Source organism: Chionomys nivalis, chromosome 1, assembly GCF_950005125.1.
Source record: "Chionomys nivalis chromosome 1, mChiNiv1.1, whole genome shotgun sequence".
Classification (NCBI taxonomy): Eukaryota; Metazoa; Chordata; class Mammalia; order Rodentia; family Cricetidae; genus Chionomys; species Chionomys nivalis.
In genome coordinates, this window is record NC_080086.1 from 87,946,836 (window position 1) to 87,974,115 (window position 27,280).

The 27,280-nt window shown below is 37.1% G+C and overlaps 1 pseudogene; it reads right to left on the bottom strand.

Moving 5' to 3' along the window:
- Positions 1 to 2,458: 2,458 nt before the first annotated feature.
- LOC130880069 (bifunctional phosphoribosylaminoimidazole carboxylase/phosphoribosylaminoimidazole succinocarboxamide synthetase-like) lies at positions 2,459 to 5,763 on the bottom strand (annotated as a pseudogene).
- Positions 5,764 to 27,280: the final 21,517 nt, after the last annotated feature.

The window sequence follows — 27,280 nt, forward strand, 5'->3', positions numbered from 1 at the left end:
TCAGGTTGTGCTGGTGAACGGTCTCTAGATGTCTGAGTTACTTTGGGCATTGTTGGACTCCTTGGTTTGTGATTTTCCTTCTATTACTTTCTGTAAGGCTGGATTTGTTGCTACGTATTATTTTAAATTGTTTTTATCCTGGAAAATATTGTTTTCTCCATTTGTAGTGAATGAAAGCTTGGCTGGGTATAGTAGTCTGGGCTTGCATCCATGGTCTCTTAGTTTCTGCAGTACATCTATCCAGGACCTTCTGGCTTTCATGGTTTCCATAGAGAAGTCAGGTGTAAGTCTGATAGGTTTACCTTTATAAGTAACTTGGCCTTTTTCCTTTGCAGCTCTTAATATTCTTTCTTTATTCTGTGTGCTTTGTGTTTTGATTATTATATGGCGAGGGGATGTTTTATTTTGATCCAGTCTATTTGATGTTCTGTATGCTTCTTGAACCTTCGTAGGTATATCTTTCTTTAGGTTAGGAAAGTTTTCTTCTATAATTTTATTAAATATATTTTCTGGACCGTTGAGCTGCACTTATTCTCCTTCTTCTATTCCTATTATTCTTAGGTTTGGTCTTCTTTTTGTTCCCAGATTTCCTGAATGTTTTGTGATGAGAGTTTGTTGGATTTGCTGTTTTCTTTGATCAGTGCGTTTATTTTCTCTATGGTATCTTCAGAATCTGAGACTCTTTCTTCTATCTCTTATATTCAGTTGGTTATGCTTGTTTCTGTAGTCTCTATTTGTTTACCTGGATTTTCCATGTCCAGCCGGCCCTCTGTTTGTGTTTTCTTCCTTCCCTCCATTTCTGTTTTCAAGTCTTGAACTGTTTCCATTATCTGTTTGATTGTTTTTCCTTGGTTTCCTAGGGTATGATTCATTGATTTACTTAATTCTTCAAACTTTCTGTTATACTTCTCATCCATTTCTATATGGGCATTTTTTTAACATGCTGTTTAAGGGCGTCAATCACTTTCATAAAGTCAATTTTTTTCTACTTCTTCTTGATTAATGTGTTCATGTCCTCTTGTTGTAATGTCGCTGGGTTCTGGTGGTTTCATGTTATTTTTCAGCTTGTTGGGTGAATTCTGGCATTGGCGCCTGCCCATCTCTTCCTCCGAATGCTCCCCTATGGATCTTCTTTTACAGGATCAGGTCTCTTTGCCCACTGATGTACCTTCCCAGTGATGGCACTCCCCAGTGATGGCTCTCCTGGTGCCTAGATCAGATCTCCGTGCTGCTTGGGTAGCTCGTAAACAAAGGGCCTACCTTGCTTGCTGCAGGCCGGCTATTGAGACAAAGGAACTACTGCCCTCTCACTTGCCCTCACGATTCGGTCCCAGTGCCCAAACAGGCTGAGCTAGATGATGTTATGTGGCCGAAGAGGGGAGGGAGGTGATTTGGGGGGCAATCTGGATGCAAGCTGGGTCAGATAGGAAGACAGGGGCAGTATCCAGGGAGTATAGCCCCTGCAGGAAGACCAGGAAGTATAGGGGGGATGAGGAACATCTGAGTTCCATGTCCTGGGCTGCTGCCATGGGTCAGAAACTCATTCACCTAGTGATGGCTCTCCTGGTGCTGAGATCAGATCTTCGTGCTGGTTGGGTAGCTCATAAACAAAGGGTCTATGTTGCTTGCTGCAGGCAGGCTATTGAGACAAAAGGAACTACAACCCACCCGCTTGCTAAGCATTTCTTTAAACTTAAGCTGCACCATTACTATTATATATATGGAACTTCCTGCTTGCCTACCCAGTCCAACATGGGAGAGCTAGTCATGATTCTGAGAGCCATGCACCCAACCCTTTCTCAGGCACACAGCCAGTCCATGTCACCATTAAGTAAGCTGCAGCAGTCTGCTCACAAACCCCATCCAAACGCTCCATTTACTGAAAGAGCCAGAGATCACACAGCAAGGCCCAGAACATGGACATTTCAAAATTATCATGACTGAATCAGGGAAAACTTTAAGTTAGCTGCTGTACACTGCCAGCAAACAATTAAACATAGCACCCCTTTTAAAATGTAAATTAAAGCAAAACAGAGTATTCACTTTTAGAAGCAAACTAGATAATCTCTCATCTCACACAAAAAAGTCACCACCAGTTTTAATAAATACCCTAATGTAAGTTCTGAAACATCAAAACTCTGTGAGAGAAACTTAGGGTAAACACTTTGGGTAGAAATATAAATCAGAACTTTCTGAATAGGGCTCTACCTGTTCAAAGACAATAACAATGGTCAAGATTCTTAAGAAGCTTCTATATGGCAAAGGAAACAAACAGTAAATCCCACACAAAGATACAGCTTCAAAATTGATTAAAATCTTTGCTAGTGTCCATCCACACTTTTGTCTGCAAGGTTCTTGGCCCACAAAGAGTCCCTGCTACTGTACTAAAGAGATCCATACAGAGGGGTAAGTATGTGCCCACCTGGCCAAACAGTCTGGGAATGGAGTACAGGGCCCCTCAAATTCCTGCTCCAGGGGCTTCTTGTTCCACATAACCCTGCCACTCCCAAGCCTGCACTATTGTCTGTGAGGTTCTTAGTCCAGGAAGAGTTCCTGCTCTTGCACTAAGGAAATCCATCCAGGAGGCACTCCTTTCCATCTGTGGGGTGCTTAGATCCACCAGCACAGCCAGCTCCAGTGCTGAGGGGTCCTAAGAGAGGACAGAATAAGAAAATTTCCCAAGTACATAGTCCATCACAGCAAAGATTGAACAAGATGCCAATACTCTCCTGGATGCATTTGAAGGAAGAGATGGACAGGTGTCAATGCAAGAATTCCTCCAACAGCTTGAAAAGCAACAAGACAACAAGAGAATCTAGTGAACATGCAACAAGAAGACTAAACACCCTATTCCAGAAGAAGTAGAAGAAATTGACTTTAAACAAAACATTATGAAAATAATAGAGGCCCTTAAACAGGATGTGAAAAACTCCTTTAAAGAAGTGGATCCTATAAAATAAAAATACTTCTTGGGCATTACCATCCCTGACTTCAAACTATTGCAGAGCTAGGGTAATAAAAACAGGTTGGTATTGGCATAAAAACAGAGACATTGATCAATAGAATCAAATCGAAGACATGGATATTAATCCACAAACCTATGAACACCTGATTTTCAACAAAGGAGCTAAAATTATACAATGGAAGAAAGAAAGCATTTTTAACAAATGGTGCTGGAATAACTGGATGTCAACCCATAGAAGAATGAAAATAGATCCATATCTATCACCATGCATAAAACTTAAGCCCAAATGGATTAAAGACCTCAATACAAATCTGACCACACTTAAACTGATAGAAGAGAAAGTGGGAAATAGTATGCAACACATGGGCACATGAGACCTCTTCCTATGTATAACCCCAGTAGCAAAGGCAATAAGAGCAACAATGAATAAATGGGATCTCTTGAAACTGAGAAGCTTCTGTAAAACAAAGGACACTGTCACTAAGACAAAAAGGCATCCTACTGATGGGAGAAGTTCTTCACCAAACCCCACATCAGACAAAGGCTTGATCTCCAAAATATATAAAGAACTCAAGAAAATAGACTTTAAAATGCTGAATAACCTAATTAAAAATGGGGTACTGAACTGAACAGAGAATTCTCAACAGAACAATGTCAAATGGCCAAAAGATACTTAAGGACATTTCAACTTCCTTAGAAATCATGGAAATGCAAATCAAAACAATTTTGAGATACTATATTAAACCTGTCAGAATGGCTAAAATCAAAAACACTAATGATAACCTATGCTGGAGATGATGTGGAGTAAGGGGAATACTTATCCATTGATGCTGGGAATGCAAACTTGTGCAACTACTTTGGAAAATCAGTTTGCTGTTTTCTCAGGAAACTGAGGGTCAACCTACCTCAGGATCCAGCAATACCACTCTTGGGAATATACCCAAGAGAAGCCCAATCATCTACAAAAGCATTTGTTTAACTATATTCATAGCAGCACTATTTGTAATAGCCAGAACCTGGAAACAACCTATGTGCCCCTCGATGGAAGAACTGATAAAGAAAATGTGGCACATATACACATTAGAGTTATACTCAGTGGTAAAAAAATGACATCTTAAATTTTGCATGCAAATATATGGAAATAGAAAACACTTTATTGAGTGAGATAACCCAGACCCAAAAAGATGAATATGGTATGTATTCACTCATTAGTGGATTCTAGACATAAACAAAGGACATTGAGCCTATATTTCATGATCCTAGAGAAGCTAAATAATAAAATGAACCGAAAGAAAAGCATAGCTTCTCTAGGATCACGAACAGAAATGCTATCCCCTTCATATTCTGTTTTAAACTGTTTCATCTGGTTCTCTGTGGGAGTTGTTATTCAAGGTTCACATGGGATTCAAAATTTCTACAAAAACCTTATTGATTTTCTTTTCATAGTGACCAAGATATGAAGTTGAAATCATCAATATTGTGACCATAAAATGACTTATTTCAGAAGATTCTCTTTCTCTGCAACCCACCCAATGCTTATCTTTATCATCTGGAGCCCCTCCAGTGTCCCTTTTTTGAGGTCATGATAAAACTGATTGTTCTTCTGCTGGCTCAGATTTGTGAAGCAGTCTCTAGGAATCATTATCAATAACTTCAACAAGAACAATCTCTTTGGTAGTAGTTATATCAACACCAAATTTAATCTTCATACCAACCAATGTACATTTCTAGAGTGGTCAAGATTTCTCCAATATTTCAAAAATCTTTGTCAAAATGACTCATGTTTCCCAGAACACTGTGGATCATTCTTGGCATCTTCCTAAAAGAGCACCTCAACTTTCAGTGAATAAAACTTACATCCTTTCTATACAGTAATATTTCTTTCAAGAACCAGTTGAATTCTTTGGCACACCCATTCAGTTGGAATCATTTCATAATAGGATGCAACAAAACCTTACTCTCTTCACTTTCTGGTGAAAGCAGTTTTGATACAGGCTCCCAGTAAAAACTGAATGATACAGCTGTGATGGAGGAAGGTCATTGGTTAAAAAATAAAGAAACTGCTTGGCCCTCATAGGTTAGAACATAGGTAGGTGGAGTTAACAGAACAGAATGCTGGGAGGAAGAGGAAGTGAGCTTAGACTCCATGCCTCTGATCTCCAGGGCAGACACGATGAAGCTCCAACCCAGGATGGACATAGGCTAGAATCTTCCCAGTAAGCGCACCTTGGGGTGTTACACACATTATTAGAAATGGGCTAAGTTAATACGTGAGAATTAGCCAAGAAGAGGCTAGATATAATGGGCCAAGCAGTGTTTAAAAGAATACAGTTTATGTGTTGTTATTCCGGGGCATAAGTTAGCCAGGCGACCACGAGCTGGGGTGGCAAGAACACAGCCCGCAGCTCCCACAACACAGCTGATATGTTTATTGGAGTTGGCAGCATTGCCTTCCAGGTGGTTCTTTCCATATGCATTTCCTGCTATAATTCTGTCTTTGACTGCAAGATGATTCTTTCTGGATTATCTAATGATTCATATACTTCTGTTTTACTCTCAGAGCTTTCTACTAATGTTCAATAACTCATCTGTAAGTAGGCAGACAGTGTAGACAGAGCAGGAAAGAAAGGTTGAATCCCTTGACTAGAGGTTTTTGAGTTAAAAGAGTGATAATTTGTCAGTTGTTGGTCTCAATCAATGAAATATTTGGTTCCTAGTCAGAAAATCATTACCTGTGCTAAAAGTTGAGTTGTATTCATTTTTTTTTCTTCAAGAAATTTTAGTAAATTGGGTCCCATGTACAATGACCTTGATTCACTTGGAGTTAAGTTTAATATAGAGTGAGAGATAAGGATCTAGTTTCATTATTCTGCATATTAGTTAGGCAGTCTTTCCAGCAAAACTTGGAGATGCTATCTTTTCTCCAATGTGTCTTTTTAGAAAGTCTGGGGCTATAGGAATGGAAGCTTGCATGTGACTAATCAATTCTTTTCCATTGATCAAAGTTTCTGTTTTAATTTTGGCATTATGTGTTTTTATTACTTGTATGATGATCAAATCACACACAGTGTAAAAATAAATGGGGAGCAGCCATAGATGATTATAGTTGAAGCTAGGACATGGAGATGAGGGGATAAGGGAACAAAACAAGTAAGAAGTGTGTTACCAAATAACAAGATTGTGTACAAACACCTTATAAAAACCCACTGGTTAGTAAGCTAATTTCATTTTTCTTTAAAAAAAAGAGAAATTAAAATATATGTACCCTGCATGGTTGAAAGGAACTGATTTCAGAAGAAATGAGTGATTAAAAGAAAATCACTGTGCCATGCACAGTATTCAGGTTAACACAACAGAACTTGCTATGACCAATAAAAGTAAATTTTCTTAAAGTTTATATATAATATGTCAAATTTGTGGCATTTAAAAACATTGCCAATTTTAGATAAAATAGTGATACTTGTGATTCACTAAAAGTTCTGGTAAGAACTCTTGTCAGCAGGCGAAGGAAATAGATTTGATCTGTTTATTAACTGAAACTATAGTAAGTGGGATTTTCTTCATGGAAATTCTGGTGCTTCTAGTTTACACATGAATCACAGGGAAAGAATATGTCATTAACTGACTGTGTCTAAATTTACAAAGTTAGCAGCTGAAGCTAACATTAAGCGATGGTCATCCATAATTTAATTGTGATCTTTCCTACCACTTGATAAATGTTAAAAAAAAAAAAGAGGCAAGAAGCAAAAATCAGTAGCATCAGAGTTTATTATCTTGATGGGATGTCCCTTTTATTCATAATTTTTAGAGCATCTCTTCCAATTTTTCAAAACCCAAATTTTTATTCACTGAGATTTCTGTATGAAGAGAGTTTTCTGCAATACACAGTAGCTATTCAGAAAAAAAAATCTTGAAACTTTGATTTCCAAAGATGCATGGGAACATCTAATATAGTATCTCTAGTTTACAGCTGATGAAATTAAACTCAGTAAGAAAGAGAATTTTCCAAATAATGCCCCCCTCTTTTTAATTTCATCAGGTTAATGGGATTTATCTATTGATTAAATATACACCTCATTGTTAATAAAAGCACAATCCCAAATTTTATGACTTTGTTGTAAATAATGAGACTTTCTGAGGGTAAACCTTTGAGGAGATAAATCTCATGGAAGCTTTCTACACTTAGGAAATAAATGCTTATAAATGCATAAATAAATTTCAATGAAAAAAAAGATACGTCGTGCAGTGGTGGCGCATGCCTTTAATCCCAGCACTCGGGAGGCAGAGGCAGGCAGATCTCTGGGAGTTTGAGGCCAGCCTGGTCTACAAGAGCTAGTTCCAGGCCAGGCTCCACAGCTACAAAGAAACCCTGTCTCGAAAAACCAAAAAAAATAAATAAATAAATAAATAAAATACAATTGATTTTACTTTATTTTCCTTGTGTTCCAAGGTGCTTCAAAATGAAGTGGTTTATAGAATGCAATATATTTTAATCAAATGCAAAGAAATCTTTTGATCTTATAAAACCTCACAGAGATTATACAATGTATCAGTGACTGATTAATGGACCAAAGAGTTTCAAAGAAGTAGGAGGAGGAGAAGAGAGAAAGAGAGAGAGAGAGAGAGAGAGAGAGAGAGAGAGAGAGAGAGAGAGAGAGAGAGAGAGAGAGAGAGAGAAACACAGTAACAAAAAACCTCCAGAAATGGACAAAAAATAACATTGTGATGTTAAAAGTAATCCTAAAAAAAACCTTTACAACACAAAATACCTACATTTAAAAAGTCAGAGGAAACATAGGTAGATGAGTTAAATGTGATTCTCCAGAGTTTGGAAACATAAGAACAAACCAAACTTAAAAGCAGCAGATGAAAGAACTTTTAAAGGGACAGAAATCAATGATTTCAAAACAAAATATTCAAATAATACAAAGATTCAATGAACCTAGAAGCTTATTCTTTCAAAATATAGAAAATATTGACAAATCCTTAGTTCAGAAAAAGAAGACTTAAATTAATAAAACAGGATATGTGTAAGTAACCATTACAATACACAACAAAAAGTCAGAAAATTATAAGGTAAACTTTAGAAGCTTTAACTCGTTTAAAATGGAAAACTCAAAGGGAGTGGTTGAATTCCTAAACAGATCTCAACCACCAAAGTTACATTAAGGAATAATCTTTTTGTTGTTTTTATTGCCCTATACACTTTTTTCTCCACTTCCTTCCTTTTCTCCCTTCTCCCCTTCTATCCTATCCTTTGACTCCAACACTCCCAATTTACTCAGGAGATCTTGTGTTTTTCTCCTTCCTATTTAGATCCATGTATGTCTCTCTTAGGGTCCTCTTTGTTGTCTGGGTTCTCTGGAGTTGTGGATTATAGGCTGTGTTTTTCTTTGTTTTATATCTAGAAACCACTTATGAGTCAGTACATATTATATTTCTCTTTCTGGGTTACCTCACTCAATATTTTTTTTCTAGATCCATCCATTTGCCTGCAAATTTCAAGATGTCATAAATTTTTATCACTGAGTAATTGTATCAGATTTATCCATTGTGTAATTGTATCAGATTTATCCATTCTTCCGTTGAGAGCCATCTAGGTTGATCTTATGTATCCCACAAGAATTAAGGAGATTGAAAAATTAATAGAAGACTTCTAACTTAAGTGAGTGATAACATTCTCAACAAAATACTTGCAAACCGTACTAAATACAGGCACTCATCAAAAATTTCTGTCATGATCAAGTTGACATTATTCTGGAGATTCAAGAATACTTTAGCATAGTTAAGACCAGTAATGCAATATATCATATAAATGGACTCAAAGTAAAAATCACATGATCAGCATAATAGATGCTGTAAAAAATCTTTGGCAGAAATCTAACATGTCTTCATGATAAAAGTCCTATAGAGAATAGGACTTGAAGGAACAAATGATAATGTAATAAAGATTATGCACAACAAATCCTCCACTAATATCATCCTAAATAGACAAAACCTTGAAACAATTCCATTAAAATTAAGAATATGACATGGCTGTTCACTTTGCTCATTTGTTTTCAATAATAATGAGGCATTAATTAGAGCAGTAAGACAAGAGAAGGGAATCAAATTAATACAAGTAGAAGTCAAATTATGCCTTTTTGCAGATATCTTAATATTATACATAGAGATCACAAAGACTACAAAGAAGACTAGAAATAATCAAAATTTTCAACAAATGGCAGTATACAATTAACTTAAAGAAAGAATTATTCCTTTTATACACCAATAACAAGCTTGCTTACAAAAACCATGGAAGTACTTCCATTCAAAAGGCTAACAAGACTAATAAGACATAGAAAAGAATATTTCAATATTTCAACCACTTGCTGAATGATCATTTCATTGGAAACCTTAAATTCCTAATGAATGAATGTCAGGAAAAGGCAATTTCTACAAATTAGGCAGCCATGTGATTGGCTGGGTCATTCCTCTATTCAGAGTCAAAACTTTTCTTTTATTCTCTCTCTCTCTCTCTCTCTCTCTCTCTCTCTCTCTCTCTCTCTCTCTCTCTGTTTGTGTGTGTATGTTCCTCCCTCCCTCCTTTTATTCCTTCCTTCCTTCCTTCCTTCCTTCCTTCCTTCCTTCCTTTCTTTCTTTCTTTCTTTCTTTCACTTTTTTCCAAAAGCTTTTGATAGTTTGATATTCCTTACACTTTCATTAAACCTTCCCTCATCAACTGGCTGTTCAATATTTATCCTTCATGTCAATCTAAATGAGATACTCCTCCCCACTTTCCACCCAACACTTCCCTTCTTCACGCAACTGCTGACATGCATGACTTGCCTGTCTTGGAGTGTATTATTTTTAAAATTTCACAAAGTAGGTAACAGTTCCTTTGAGAAAATTCTTAATTACTTTATTAATAAGACTAAAAACCATAATCATGTCTCCAATTTTTCTAGTCTCAGTGAGAACACATATGGGACATACTAATAAATTCTGTTAACGTATTTGGTGACCCCTCAGGGAATATTACAGAAATGTCTCTGAAGACAAACCAGATAACTACTTTTATCTTTCTTGCCTTGAAATTATGCCCTGCTTGCAGGGAACTTCACTTCCCTCAAAGAAATATCCTCTTTCATACCATGTTTCCATTTCTTGGGTTCTTTTCCCATTCATCTCTTGTTGACTGATTTAAGTGATAAAGAGCTAAATGATACTATGTTGAACTCTGCTTTCTGGGAACAGTATTCTCATTTCCATTCCTTCTGGATTTCGTTCAGAAAAAAGGTGGACTGGATCAGATTTGGGGGAAATGAGGGAAACAGCAAAGTTTGGTGTCATTAGGTTCTAGACCACATTGGATTCAATCAGTTGCTTTTCTAACTGGCTAAAAGCATCACTCAAGGCTGCTACAGTTTTGATTCAGTTTTAACTATTTCTAATGAGTTGGTTTCTATGGGACTTAAGTATCTAACAATGTGGAGAATCACTGACTTGTCTGACCAAGGTCCACAGCTGCTCAGGTCTGACAAAATCGCATCAGTCACTCTGGTTGCCAATTCCTCCACATACTCCCAAAGCAATTGCGCCACCTGTGGGTACTGGACACCCCAATGTATTCATTCTGTTTATTTCATGGATTTCTTTTGAAGAAATCATAGAACTTGGAGATGAGGAGGAAGAGCTACATGAGATCCAGAATTCATCATTTGGTGTTCACATTCACAGTTTGTGATACAACATATGGGATCTCCTTCCTTCCTTTTTGATTACGGAATTCCTTGTTTTTCTCTTTGATATATTGGAGAAACTTAACTGCAGAAAAGATTTCTTGCTATATCCATCGTAACTTAACGTCTGTGCTGTGTTGTTATTGTTGTAAACAACATTTAATCTATGTGATGTGCAGATCTCACAGAGGCTCCTGTTTTGATAGGGAATGGGATTACTTTGTCATAGAGTTGAGCACACCACAGGCTGAAAGTAACCTTGTGACGTTTTCATCATTTTTTGGTGACCTCGTCAAAATAGAAGCAGCTGTGTAACTTGGTTTTCATATAAGCTAATGAAGTCCTTAATATGGCCATAGTCACGTGATTAGTAACAATCTTGATTAGAAACATCTTCAAAATAGCAGTAACCATGTAAACTCACGACTATCTTTGCTAATGCAACCACAAAACTTGAGCAAAAATTATGTTATCTATAAAGCTTTTCAATCATACTGTGTCTTCAAAGGTCACAGAAAGAGGGGATTTCCTGCACCACAGACATTAAGTCACAAATCCAAATCCTCTTCTCCTATCTCATACCCATTTTTCCCCCACCTCTCTGGATACAACCGCAGAGACTTTCTTTTTGATTGTGGGTCAGGAACAGGCATAATGAGATAAATTAGGCTAGATACAGGACAATTAATTTAGGTTACTGCACATTTGTCATCTGGAGTCAAATTGGTCAGAGCAAATATGCTAATAAATACTCTTTCTTAAGTTGCTAATGAAGCAGGACAAGCCCTAGGGAACTCAAGTCTCTGTGGAGAAGATAAACTAGTGTCCCAGACCTCTCCTATCTTCATGGTTCATTTTAAGGGAAGGAAGAAGAAATGAGACAAATACCAGATGGTGCTCTGGAAAAGAAGACAATAAATTTGGGAGACATTCCAAAAACACTTTCTTTTATTTTTCACAAAGACAGAAAGACATTCCTAGCCTGTAACAGTTTAACCCAGATCTCAAAACAAAACAACAGAAAATGCCCAATGTTATTCTGCACTTAAGCATAGCCTATAATTAGATCAGAAGATAAAATGTAACCTCTAATGGGGGAAAATCAGAGTATTATTTTATTCTACAACTTGGTTTCTTTATAGAAGTGAAGGTTCTTAATGAGTTTTTCAGTTTTAAGTACAGGCTCCCAAGCAATTGGACACACGAAATCTAGCTAGGAAAGATAACAGATTAGAAACCTGAAAGACAGAGTCTTCTGTCTGCTTGCTCTTCCATAATAATAGATGCTAACTGTTTCACATCTAGTGCCCTCTTTTTTAGTTATTTGGACAAAACTGTTATCCTCGGTGGCACAGAGTAGCAAATAACTCTTGTGTGTACGTTATACAGGCAAATTGACATTTGAATTTTGAAATTGTTGCTTCTCTCTATGTACTAATCTACTTCCTACAATCATTCAAAAGTAAGAACATGGTTATGGCAGTAGATATTTTACACTGTATTTTCCAAACAAAATGAAGTTGACTGCTTTTTCAAAATAATGTTTAATTGTAACTTACAAAAACTCACAGTTAACAGTATGTATATATGTGGCATGAGTTAATCACCTTATCCTATCTGTACTTTGGGTTGAACTTGCTTTTAATGATATGGTATTGTACAGTATTATCCTTCAAGCGAAACAAGTCCTAACTTCATGCTATCAACTGTGCCTGTTTACAAATGTTCACCACAGGTGGGCTTGCTAACTATTATCAGTCACTTATAAAAAGAATGGTTGACAGGGTTATTGGCCCCTCCCCTGAGTATCCAGACACTCGTCCCAGCCACTTAGGTACCGATTTGCAATAAGCACTTATGGTTTTGTGATCTTGGGGAGGAACTGAAGTACATATTCTGGAGAGGAGTGGGAAAAACAGGCTCAGTCAGTGTAGCTGTGAAGAAGCCAGTATTCCTAGTGATATTTCATTTGTATTTTAATAAATAAAGCTTGCCTGAAGTTCAGAGAGCAAAACAGTCACACTGATCAGCCTTACAATCACCAGGCAGTGGTAACATACACCTTTAAACCCAACAACCACACTAGTTTGCCATAGAAACCAGGCAGTAATGGTGCATGCCTTTAATTCCAGCCCTAGAGAGGAATATAAGATTGGTGGAGACAACTCTCACACACAGTCTCATTCTAAGATTCCTGGAGGAAGGATCACCATTTCAGATTGATTTAGAGATAAGAGCCATTTGGTAACTATTTTGCTTTTCTGACCTTCAGGTTGAACCCAAATATCTTTCTCTGGGTCTTTATTAACCATGCTATAAGTATTCATTCTGAAGGATTTTCCAGTTTGTGTCCTTTTAATCACCTATACTCCTTTCAATAAAACCTTGCCCATGTTCTATAAGCAAGACAAGTGAAATCCTTAGTTCTCCAGTGTGTAACTTTGGTAGAATCAAACTTTGGTTTGTCATAGGACTTTATGAGGAGAGGTACAGTCATTGCTTAGATTCCCATTGGGAAAATATTCTCACAATAGATGGTACTATTTTAAATGTTATTACGGCTAATTGTATTAATAAAAGTGAACTTGGAATTAGGCTAAGAAATATTAGAAGAAAGTAAAATGGGCATGTTTGTAGTTAAGAGGGATTTGTGTATGAAACCTAAGGTGGGCAACTAATGTTTCAAAACGAGAAGGAAAGGTGGATAGATTAAACGAGGTACTACGGTCTGAGTAGTTTATAGAAGATGAACATAGAGATATGTGCATATTAAAAATTTTAAGGTCAAAGTTCAAGTAATCAATATTAAATTTTTACTAAAAACAACTGAGATGTTGCTTTGCTCCTCATCACAATTATAAGGATTAAAGACAGATGACAAACCAAGGCTTATATGAAACTGCTTGATTTTGGCCCGAGCTTTATTTAAATATAATACAGTAGTTAAAAGCATCACACTGATGTAACTGACCATATGGTCATTTAATAGCCATTATTGGGGGCTTATACTAATGTTGTTAGAATAAATAAATGGTCAATATTTTTCCCATGCAGTCTAAAGATAGCAACTACATAATTAATTCTAAAATGTTCCTGTGACTGTGACAAAGAGAAGCGGAGGGCACACTAGCTGAACTTGAACCAAAAGACGTTTTACAAAGTAGAATGTCAGCAAAGCAGTAAAAGTTCTTCAGTTTTTCCAAAGAAAATAATGGACAAACCCAGTATTACTTGTTCTTGGAATATGAAATAACTGGCAAGAGAAAGACTAGAGAAACCACAGATTCTTTTGCAGATCAAGAAACTCCCAAGAAAACCAGATCCTCCACAAGCCATTACAGTATAATAGAAATTGATTAATTTTAGTCATCTGCCTTCTATTAAACATTCAACAAGAAAGTTCAAACAAAAATGAAATAATTGCTATGTTTCTTTAACATCGATAAAATTACATCCCACAGACAATAGTAAGATTATTAAGGCAGTTATTTCTCACTAGTAATTTTCTTCTTGATAAGGCAAAATTTGCACAGATATAGGGCATCATGTCTTTGGCTTGGTTCAATATCACAGTTCTGCCTGAATCTGAAAATGATAGGTTTATCAATGTTTCAACCTCAAACCTGAATAATGTTAAATTTCTTCTCTCTCTTTCTCTCCTTAGAACGCATCTGGAATAGACCCCCACACTTTGACTTGACCAACCTAAACAGCTATAAAAAGTGCCTAAAAAGGTACTGTCAACAGATATAATGTCCAACTGCCTTGTACAAAGTTATCCTTAAACACACAGATAAATGCAGCCTGCACCCCTCATTAAATAAGCCTCTTTATTGGATAGTAGGTGGAGGCTACTATAGAGAACCACAACTGGCCAAAAGTGCAGAAAATCAACGATCATGAGATGTTCATTCCTAAATTGGATATCTGTAACTCAATTCCCATCCTCCAGGCTCAGACTACAACTCATAAGTAGACTTAATAATTGTAAGAAGATGACTAAGAGGACTTCTACCAAATTGTATCTTATAAAAATGATAGGTGTGTTTGCTCCCATGAATGATCAACAATATGGTTCCCTGCAAAAGATCTGTGCAAGTCTTCATGAGTGAACATTCCACTCTATACAAAGGAAATCCCTGTCTCTAGTCAAAGAAATGTAGAATCTGTGCAAGTCCCCATGATTCAGCATTCCACTCTAGACAGAGGAGATTCCTCATGCCTAGGCAAAGACATGCAACTAGTCTCTTTTTGCTGAAGGAGGTAGAATCAGTTTATTCAGAGAAAATACCATTTCCAGTTATCTATGCCAAAGTGGTAAGCTGCATTCTCAAGTACACATGGGTTTCACTAATTAGAATCATCATATGTAGTGACAGAGGCCAAGAATTTAAGAAGGAAGTGTGATGTGAGGGTGGGAAAATGGAAAGACCTGGAGGAGTAAGGAAGGGGTGGTTGTAGTGAAAATATATTGTATAATGTTATAAAATAATTTATATCTAAAAAATTTGGAGTTTAAAATGTAATTATATCATTTCCCCTATTGACTTTCTTCCCTCAAACCCTCCCATCTCCCTCTCTTTATTAACTAAAAAAGTGGAGGAATGTAGATATAAAATCTACGTTTCAGAGGCAGAATGGAATATTGTTTACAAATAAGAAATATACCAAGCCTAATAATGTACTCAAGTGTTCTCTGTTTCCTAGCATAAGGATAAAACTCAAGACTTTACATCATTAAATTACTTTTTGTCTATCTTTAAATAATTTGATATAACATGCCATTAGTTAGTCACAAGTTACCCTTTTCTTGCTATTTTTATAATATAACAAAAATGATAATCTCACAATTTTCTTTGTGAACATGACCTAGAAGGTATATTCTGATAAGATTATCCAAAATTTGTTATAAACAGCTTTGTGTTTAAATGTTATTCTGAAGCAATGATATTGTTTTGGAATCTTTGCTCTGTACAAGAAAAATAAAGCGTGTCTTAATGACGTTCTCTTTCTTTCTTTTTTACATTTATATCTACTTTACTTTTATTATATCTAAGGAAAACTATAACTATTTATTCTTCAGCTACATCAAAGACCCCAGGAAGATATAATATTCCCTAAGTTAAGCAACTTTTGAAATTCCAGAATTGACAAAGACATCTTGCTGCCTGAACCCAAAGTTCTTCTGTAATGTTGCGGGCATCCATCTTCAGACTTTCGGCCCATATTATCAGCAAACTTTTTCATGAAGTAGGAAATTTCAAAGCCAGTTCCACCTATATTGACAGTTTGCCAGTCAATTTCTTCTGCATTTTGCATAATGTCTGGAAGACTCTTTCATGAAGCAGGAATCCCAAAAGACTGTCTCACCTTCTTTAGGCAGCCTCAGCAGTCATGATGTTTTCTTTACTCTAGTGGGAACAATTACAGTATGAAGCTTTACATTCCTAAATTAATAAACATTCAATTTAAATACTCAAAGATGTTTAGATTCTTTTTATAGTTACCATCTCTTGACATTTGGCAGCATGTTTGAATTTGAATGTTATGATGAAGACATGGACACAGAGCAATGTTGTACTCTTTTTCACTGCCCAATCATCTGGTATTTCTTTATATTGGATAGTTCTGTCAATTTTAATTTCATCTTTGTTGAAAACAAAGCACTATTAGGGCTAATCAGGTGGTTGTCACAAACAGTAGAATACAAATAAAATTTTGTGAGAAAATTTCCAGCCTGGTAACAGAAAAGAGAAATAAGTCATGAAACACATTTTATTGTTAATAAATGTTATAATAAACCCTACATATAACATGAAGAAAGCTAACATACTTAAAAATCCAAACATCTTGTCACATATTAAAGAAAATTGATCATATGGCTATTAATGAATTATTAGTGTCAATGAACTGTAATGATTTTGTTTTGAATAAATATGTATATATATATATGAATAAAAGCATATAACAATAAAATGTTCAGAAATTAGAGGCAATATAAAAATTTCATTGTTAACAAATATTTTCCTTGAATTTAACAAAGACTGATTTTTAGAAAATAATAAATATATGAGTAGAAATGTTGAATAGTACTTAGGGGATTTCAGTGTCCCTCATTTACTTGTTTATTAGGGAGAATCAATCATAAAGTAAAGCAACTCATATCTTGACTCTAATATTTCTATAAAGAAAATAAGTAGGTTTAATGTATTGCTCAAATATAAACAAGAAGAATTTCTGTAATCAGTTCAATATTTTATTAATTATGAAATTTACCATACTTTAGTATGGAAGGTAATAAAATTTAGATTCTGATATATCTAACTGAATTAAATTCTGAAAGATACTCATATTTTATAATATATTAAAGTAAGACCACTTTTCTTTTTATTATAAACTGTCATAATGTTCTAAGATGGATGAGATGTAAATCTATTATATGAAACTTAGCAAAGAACCTGGGCTGTTTGAATCATAACGTATGAAAAGATCATTTCACTGTTTATGAAAACTTCCAGGGTTTCTTTTCTCCCCTCTAAGACAAACAACTGGGCAGATGGTTTAGATATGATTCTATTTTACTAACTTCATGAAGTGCTGTGTTAATTCTTAAAGGAGTTTCGACAACAGAGAAATGTCTTTTATGCCTAAATTCGGTATCTGATGTGAAACCCTTAACCCTATTATGATGCAGAACCAAAAATACCATGAATATTTCAAAGTGTTCATTGTATTAAGTTTTTAAAATATCTATATAAAACTCACAGTTCAAATTTTACATTTAATGGTTCTCAAAACATGAGAGGAAACATTCCTATCTGAAAGTACCGAAGTTTGCCACCTAGAATCATTTGTTGATATACCTCATCAGTTCAAACATAAGAGAACACAAACTTAATCTTAATGTTCCTGTCCCACCCAGTCCCTCAGCCTTTCAGTCCCAAAGAAACACACAGAGGGCTACTTTAATTATAAACTGGTTGGCTTATTAGCTCAGGCTTCTTTTTTTAAATGTTTTTTATCTGTTTTTATTTTATTTATTTTATTAAAAATTTCTGCTTCCTCCCTGCCTCCTTTTTCCCTCCCCCTCCCCCCACTCCCCATGTCTCATTCCCCCTCCCCCTCCCTCTCCATTCCAAAGAGCAGTCAGAGTTCCCTGCCCTGTGGGAATTCCAAGGTCCTCCCTGCTACATCCAGGTCTAGGAAGGTGAGCATCCAAACAGGCTAGGCTCCCACAAAGCCAGTACATGCAGTAGGATCAAAACCCAGTGCCATTGTCTTTGGCTTCTCAGCAGCCCTCATTGTCCACCATATTCAGAGAGTCCGGTGTTATCCCACACTTTTTTAGTCCCAGTCCAGCTGGCCTTGGTGAGCTCCCAATAGATCGGACCCCACCATCCCAGTGGGTGGATGCCCCGTCCTGTTCTTGACTTCCTTGCTCATGTTCTCCCTCCTTCTGCTCCTCATTTGGACCTTGGGAACTCAGTCCATTGCTCCAATGTGGGTCTCTGTCTTTATCTCCATCCATCGCCAGATGAAGGTTCTGTGGTGATATGCAAGATATTCATTAGTATGGCTATAGGATAGGGCCATTTCAGGCTCTCTCTCCTCAGCTGCCCAAGGACCTAATTGGGGACATCTCTCTGGATCCCTGAGAACCCCTCTAAAGTCAAGGCTCTTGCCAACCCTAAAATTACTCCCTTAATTAAGATATATACTTCCCTGCTCCCATATCCATCCTTCCATTATCCCAACCATCCAATTCCCCCAAGCTCTCCCCATCCTCTCCTTCTCACTTTTCTCTCCCCATCTCCCCTTTCCCCCATCCCACCCCACCTCCCAGTTCCCAATTTATGCCCAGCAATCTTGTCTACTTCCAATATGCAGGAGGATAACTGTATGTTTTTCTTTGGGTTCACCTTATTTAGCCTCTCTAGGATCACGAATTATAGGCTCAATGTCCTATATTTTTGGCTAAAAACCAATTATGAGTAAGTACATACCATGTTCATCTTTTTGGGTCTGGGTTACCTCACTCAGGATAGTGTTTTCTATTTCCATCCATTTGCATGCAAAATTCAAGAAGTCATTGTTTTTTACCGCTGAGTAGTACTCTAATATGTATATATTCCATTCTTTCTTCATCCATTCTTCCATGGAAGGGCATCTAGGTTGTTTCCAGGTTCTGGCTATTACAAATAATGCTGATAGCCTTTGTTGGAGAGGATGTGGAGTAAGGGGTACACTCATCCATTGCTGGTGGGAATGCAAACTTGTGCAACCACTATGGAAAGCATTGTGGCAGTTTCTCAGGAAATTTGGGATCAACCTACCCCAGGACCCAGCAATACCACTTTTGGGAATATACCCAAGAGATGCCCTATCATACTACAAAAGTATTTGTTCAACTATGTTCTTAGCTCAGGCTTCTTATTAACTAATTCTTACATCTAACTTTAACCCACTATTTTTGTCTGTGTTAGCCATGTGGCTTAGTACCTTTCTACAGTGTAGGGATAAGCCCCACCCATTAGGGGGCATGTTTGCCTCGGGCTAATGTTTACTGATAAATCTGCAGGGCATGATCCCAGCAGCCCTTTTTTCTACTTTCCTGTTCTCCACGGGAACCTGTGGTCCTGTAAGTCTATTTCCCCATTAAAGCTGTATATATTTTTATAATCTGTCTGCATTCTTTTACGTCGTTATATTTTGGCGTCCAATGGCAGGCTATTTTGCCCCTGCCCCAGCACGCGGGGGGGCTCAAGCTCCATCCTTCCCAGCCTTTGGGAGCAAGTTAGCTACCGGAGCTCAGGAAGTTCGATTGGGTGAGCATAGCCTGCTAGCTTTCACAGCACGCTCCTGGCTCGCTTTCCCTTCCCCCATTCCAGGCCACAATACAGTCGCAGAGTGGCGACCCCCACTCGGCCCCTTACGCCTAGCCTGTGGGCCTGCCCCTTCTTTTCAGACTTACTAGGGCCAGAGCACTTTAACAGCTCCCTGCCTGCCTTGGCTAAGCCCCACTGCTTGAATTAATGGCAGCACCTATGGTTTTGAAGCAAAAGCCACCACAGCATCAGACAAAGTGACCCCTTCCACGACCAATCTAACTTCACAGGCAGTACAATAATTTTCGTTTTGAGCTAATTGTTTCAGACTGGCTCTGGTTTAGACCATGTGGACTCAGGTACATTTCTTTCACCACCACTGGCAGGAAAACGTCATTACAGATAAATAATTTTCTTTTATAAATAAGAAAAATGTCTGAAAACATTACCATTCAAGACTTTAACAGCCTTTTCGATTGTACCATGTGGGAGATTTTACAAGAAGTGTCTGTCAGCGCACAGATATGGATCTTTCTGGGATTCATAGTTTTCCTTGGTACTATATGGTTTGATAATAGAAATATTATAAAGTCTTTACAAGACGAGGTTGAATGCTTAAAAACAATTGAGAATGACAACAATCTTCTCAAGAATCAGTTTGAAGTTCTCCAGGCAGAGAACAGATTTTTGTTTAACACAACTCGACAAACTGAACAAAATTTAGAAGAGGTACAGGCTGATGTTAAGGAAAAAATCATTACTATGGAAGAGGGAACAGCTGATTTGGATCATAAGCTTTAGTCCCTTTCAGTGGGAACTGAAACATTAACTGAGAGAATCAAAACTGCTGAATGTGACAATCGGATTTTGTCTAAAGCTTATGACAGATTGGCAGAAAGATTGTCAATACAAGAAGGCACAGTTTATACTATAAAAATTATGTCCAAAGATGAGATGTTATCTCTAATGAACAAACTTCATACTTTAGAATCCTCAATGAAGGCTTTGGAACATAATTCTGGACAGAAGATTCAAACATTGCAGAAGGCAATGGTGAATAGAATTGAAAAAATTGAGGAATTTCTAAATTCTGATGAAGAAGAGCAAGGGGTAGAAAGGCAATTTTTAACTACATCTGTGGGTAAATCTCTCTGGGACAATTCCCACAAAGCTCTACCTACAGTTCTACCTGCCTTTCCAGTAGTAACAACAGAGAAAGTGGTTGGTTCCAGAAACCCTAGGGTCATCAAGAAGATACATGGGAACGTGTCCGTATGAATGATCTCAAAGAAATTAAACAAGCTGTAATGACTTTTGGGATGCATGCCTCTTTTGTTAAAGAGATGCTAAAATCTTGGGCCACGACAAGCAAAGCAACTCCCTCTAACTGGTTACAGCTGAGCTCTGCTGTACTTGAGAGTGGATCACAATTGAAATGGAAATGCTTATTCAGGCAAGAGGCTAGACTTTTAGAACAGCAGGAAAGAGCAAAGGGAATTGAGATTTCCCTAGATCAAATTCTAGGAGAGGGGCTCTTTTCCGACCCTCAGGAACCAGCTAATTTGGATGAAAACACACTCTCCATGTGTACTACAGCAGCCTTAAGGGCTTGGGACAGGGTGCAAGACCCAGGACAGAGAACAGAATCATTTGTCAGAATTACACAGTGTCAGAGAGAACCCTTTAGTGACTTTTTACAAAGACTAACTAAAGCTGTACAAATAGGGATATCTGACCCAGAAGCAAGACGTATAATGACCGAGTCTTTGGCTTATAAAAATGCAAATGTGGAATGCAAAAGGATTTTGGGGCCTTTAAAGCTCAGATCAGTGCCATTGGAAGAATGGGTCTTGTATACACTGAATGTTGATACATTTGACTATGGCACTGAAGCATGGGTAGAAGAAGCAATTTGTAATGGTAAAAGGAGACATCAGAATACCAAATGTTTTAATTGTGGCAAAATGGGTCATATAAAAAGGAATTGTAGACAACGGATTTTCAGAAATAATAATAGTGCATCTTCTAGAAATAACAGAAATAGGAGGACTCAGCCTTCAGGTTTATATAGAAGACGTGGAAAAGGCAAACATTGGACGAATGAATGCAGGTCTACAAGAGATAGACAAGGCAACCTGATACAGATGGGAAACATGAGAGGGGGGGCTCACAGGCCCCCATGGTGAACATGGTTCAGTCATTTCCAGTTACTGCAGAGAACGTGCCTCATCAGGACAGTTAGGAAGCCCCATGCCTACTGTTACAAGTAATAATGATCAGAAAGATAAATTCCGTGTGTTTTGGTAAACTTCTATAAATGATCAAAGACCAAAGCTAAGAGTGTGTGTAAATGGCATTTTTATTACTGGTCTGCTGAACACAGGTGCGGATGTATCATTACCCCAGAATCTTGGCATCCGTATTGTCCTCTTCAGAATGTAAATATTCAGCTCCTGGGAATTGGAACCCTATCTCGAGTAAGGCAGAGCACGAGATGGGTTGAATGTATAGGACCAGAGGGACAAATAGGAAAATTAAGGCCATATGTAGCCAATATTGCAATGAATTTATGGGGTCGTGACATATTACAACAATGGAATACCCAAATTAACATTCCTGCTACTTCTAGAGCTTATATTTCTGAGAATAATATTAAAAGATATTACAAATGGAGAAAACCATCCATTCAGGCTGTACAAGAACAAGCAATTGATGTCCCTTCAGAGATACCAACAGCCTTGCCTCTAAAATGGTTGACTGAGAAACCAATATGGACAAAGCAATGGCCTTTAGCTGAGGAAAAGTTACAGGCTTTAGAACAGCTGGTACAAGAGCAATTAGATGCTGGACATATAGAAGAATCTACCAGCCCTTGGAATTCTCCTGTATTTGTGGTTAAGAAAAAATCAGGAAAATGGAGAATGGTGACAGATCTCAGGGCTATCAACAAGGTTATTCAACCTATGGGCCCTCTGCAATCTGGAATTCCTTTGCCCTCTTTATTGCCAAAAGGATGGCCTCTCATAGTTATTAATTTAAAGGATTGTTTTTTTCACTATATCTTTACAAAAAGAAGATAGAGAAAAATTTGCCTTCACAGTGCCTACTTATAATAATTCTCAACCTTCAAGGAGGTACCACTGGGCCGTCCTCCCCCAGGGTATGTTAAATAGCCCCTCCCTGTGCCAATATTTTGTGAATCAACCATTGCAAATAATACTCAAGAAATTTCCAAAATCGATAGTATATCATTATATGGACGACATTTTGTTATCTGATCAAACATGGATACCTTGATCAGACTGTTTGAAGAAATAAAGATATTTTTACCTAAATGGGGATTGCAAATTGCTCCTGAAAAGGTTCAGAAGGGAGATTCTGTTAATTATTTAGGTTATAAAATAGGTTTGCAAAAACTTAAGACACAAAAGGCACAAATTAGGAGAGATCGCCTATGGACTCTTAATGACTTTCAAAGACTGTTAGGAGATATTTCCAGTCTATGACCAGCTATTGGGATAACACCTGATCTAATAATTCATTTGAACAAAACCTTGGATGGTGACAAAGATTTAAACAGTCCCAGAAAATTAACAGCTGAAGCAGAAAAGGAACTGACAATGATTGAGGAAAAATTACAACAGGCACATGTGGACAGGGTAAATCCAGAGCTCGATTGTATTCTCGTCATACTACCATCAAAAATTTCCCCTACAGGAATTTTAATGCAGAGAGATGGTATTTTCTTGGAATGGATCTTTTTACCACATAAACCAAGAAAGAAACTGAAAACTTATGTGGAAAAAGTCTCTGAGTTAATTATAAAAGGCAAGTTGAGAATTTGTCAACTAGCAGGCATAGACCCAGCAGAAATTATAGTGCCTTTCACTGCTGATGAACTAAAGAAATTATGGGAAGATAATGAACCATGGCAAAGAGCTTGTGTTAATTTTTTGGGAGACATTAATAACAACTATCCAAAAACCAAGAGGCTTAACTTCATAAAGAGAACTTCTTGGAACCTTCCTCGAATCTTCCGTGATGCTCCAATAACTGGAGCCCATACATTCTATACTGATGCCAATAAATCAGAGAAGGCAGGTTACAAATCAGAAGACTTGGGTAAGGTGGAACAAAGTCCTTATGATTCTGTCTAGAAGGCAGAATTATATGCCATTCTTATGGTGCTAAGGGATTTTAAAGAACCTATTAATATAGTTACCGTTTCACAATATGCAGAAAGAGTTATTTTACATATTGAAACTGCTGAATTTATACCTGATGATACAGAACTAACCTCATTGTTTATCCAGATACAAGATTTGATTACGAACAGGCTTTGCCCTATGTACATAACACACATCCAATCCCATACAGTTCTGCCAGGTCCTCTAGCACAAGGTAATGCAGAAATTGATCAATTATTGATTGGTAGTGTGCTACAAGCCTCTGAATTTCATAAAAACATCATGTTAATAGCAAAGTTTGAAGAAAGAGTTTTCTATTACATGGCAACAAGCTAAGGAGATTGTAAAGAAATGCCCTACTTGCTCTTTCTATAACCAAACGCCACTGCCTGCAGGGGCTAATCCAAAGGGCACCCAAAGGAATGAAATCTGGCAGATGGATGTGTTCCACTTTGCAGAATTTGGCAAATTAAAATATGTTCATCACACCATTGACATGTATTCAGGCTTTCAGTGGGCAACGGCTTTAAGTTCAGAAAAAGCTGATTCAGTAATCACTCATTTATTAGAAGTCATGGCTATCATGGGTATACCTACACAAATAAAGACAGATAATGGTCCTGCTTATGTCTCTAGGAAAATGAAATGGTTTTTTGATTATTACAATATCAAGCATGTTACAGGTATAACATACAATCCTACAGGTCAAGCAGTCATAGAAAGATCAAATCGAACTATAAAGGATATGTTGAACAAACAGAAAGGGATGGAAAACACCCCCAGAAATAGATTACATAATGCTTTGTTAACCTTGAATTTTCTCAACGCTAATGAGAAGAGAACATCAGCTGCAGAAAGACATTGGATAATGGAAAAGTCTACTGAACTAAATCAACCAGTTTATTTCAAGGATGTGCTAACCTCACAATGGAAGCCAGGAGATGTGCTGCATTGGGGAAGGGGATTTGCTCTTGTCTCCACAGGTGAGAAAATATTGTGGATGCCGTCAAAATTAATAAAGGTTCATTTTGATGAAGAGAAGCCACTTGGAAAAGATAAATAACAATTCAATCACATGGATGGCGATCATACTAATGGTAAGTAATACAGATAGGTTGGGGGCAGGGTTCTCTTCTTATCTCCACAGGAAAATACCCATCTTCAAAGAATTTAAGGGACCCTGAATATTCAATTACTGAAGGAGGAACATGTTCTGTAAGTATTAATTTATATATATATATATATACATATATATATATATGTCTTAAACTTTCTTTGCCATTCCTCATATCTATGTCTTTCTTTATATGTCAGTATATGTCCTTGTTGTTAATGTTTAATTTTCCCATAACAAGCAATAAATTTTCCTACAGTAATCTTTGAAATTTCCAGGATGAAGATGGGGCCCCACGATATCAACTCAATCTGGTTTTTATGATGTCATGATTTTTTTTTTTAAAGCGCGAATATTAGACCTATTTTTTGGTACCAACTACACGAGACAATTTCGAATGTTGCACATTTTTGACAACACTCTGGCCAGACCTTCTCAAAGCGCTCAGAGACTAGTTATAATTTTCTTAGGTCAAAGGTTAAATTGGAAATTTTACCATCATTTGCTTTCACAGGACCCCCTAAGAAGAACGTCGCCCCATGTCAGCTACGAGCAATTTTAGAGGACGACATTCCCTCTCCCAACAGAATTTGTCCTCAGGTTTAGGGACATCTTTTAGTGGTTGGTTTAGGGTTGAGGGTATGGGGTGATATTTTATGGTATTAGGGGTATTTTCAAAAAAAAAAAGAAGGGGGATTAATTGGTCTTATGGGATGATTGGTATTTGTGAATTACTGTTTATAGAAAATTGTATTGGTACTGTTTCTTGTATATTGATATATTGAATATTGAATGTGAGTGTTCCTACCTCTATTTTTGTATGAGTATGCTTATAACTTTGTCTATATTGTATTGATACATCTACCATATTACAATGTACATTTCTACCTCTGGTACTATTTATATAATGACATTGTTTACAGTTGAAGATCATTGTCTTCATATATTGCACAGTTGTTTATTCTTTTAGTCTTCAAGTTAGATAGGTATTGAGAATTATATGTTTGTCATATTTATTTTTAGGTTAATCAGGTCTTTTAGATACATAGAGATTATATTTAGTATAGATAGTATGATCTTCAGCCTCTTCAAAGAGCTGTAGAAAATGGCCTTTAATCTAACCTAAAATTCTGTGCCAGCGAGACACAATTACTCCTGGCAACGCCGGTCCACTCCAGAGAGAACGTTGAGCACCAAAGACACACCATTGGAAGCTTATCTTCTTGGCAGAACTGGCCTTTGGGTTAAGAAAAGCCCATACCTCAACTTCTGACAAAGATACAGAATATCCCTAAGTGGATGAAACAGGATTGTCTTATCCTGCCAAGAAAGGGTAGGATAGTTCTAAGAATGGTATGTCAGTTATGTTAGGCCTTAGCCAAAGTTGGTTGACTCAACTTTGCAAACAAGACTTTAGATGATTGCCCAGGTAGTCAGTTGTCTCTGTCAATTGTTGCACATTTTGGATATCTCTCGTTTGTTAAGTAATATTTATTCCCTTCTCAGATCTTTGACGGAGTTGAAGATTATATAATTGTAGTTACTCTCTATGTTATTTAGACTCCTTGAGATAGAATGTTTAGCAAAACTTTTGTTCTCAATATTGTTTGTTATATTTATTATTTGTTATTATTGTATGTAGTTGTATTTGGTTTAGTTTTGTCTTATTTAGACAAAAGGGGGAGATGTAGGGATAAGCCCCACCCATTAGGGGGCGTGTTCACCTCGGGCTAATGTTTACTGATAAATCTGCAGGGCATGATCCCAGCAGCCCTTTTTTCTGCTTTCCTGTTCTCTGCGGGAACCCGTGGTCCTGTAAGTCTATTTCCCCATTAAAGCTGTATATATTTTTATAATCTGTCTGCATTCTTTTACATCATTACACTACAGCAAGGCATTCTCATCTTGCTTCTTCCGTTGCTGGACAATGACTGCAAACTGAGCATCCTTCCTCTGTGGCTGGGCAACACTGCAGACTGAGCTTATCTCTTCCCAGAGCTCTCCTGTTCTTTTCACCCCACCTCTACATCCTGCATCCTGTCTATACTTCCTGCTTGGCCAATCAACATTTTATTAAAATAATACAAGTAGACAGGATAAAAGACCATTGTCCCATAGCACTTAGTAGTGGATTGAATAAGACTGTCTATTTTAGAATCAGAAGTTTGATAAATTAGTCTCCATTTGACAGAACTGCTTGGGTAAGTTTAGAAGGTATGATCTTGAAAGGAACTATGTTCCTGGGGTAAGCTTTGCTATTTGAAAGCCATGCACTATTCCTTTTTGACTCTTTGTTTTCTAATTGTTGATGGAGGTGGGTCTTGTATTAATCTGTTGCTTTCATTGGTTAATTAATAAAGAAACTGCCTAGGCCCATTTGATAGGCCAACCCTTCGGTGGGTGGAGTAAACAGAACAGAATGCTGAGAGAAAGAAGCCGAGTCAGTGAGTCGCCATGATTCTCCCATT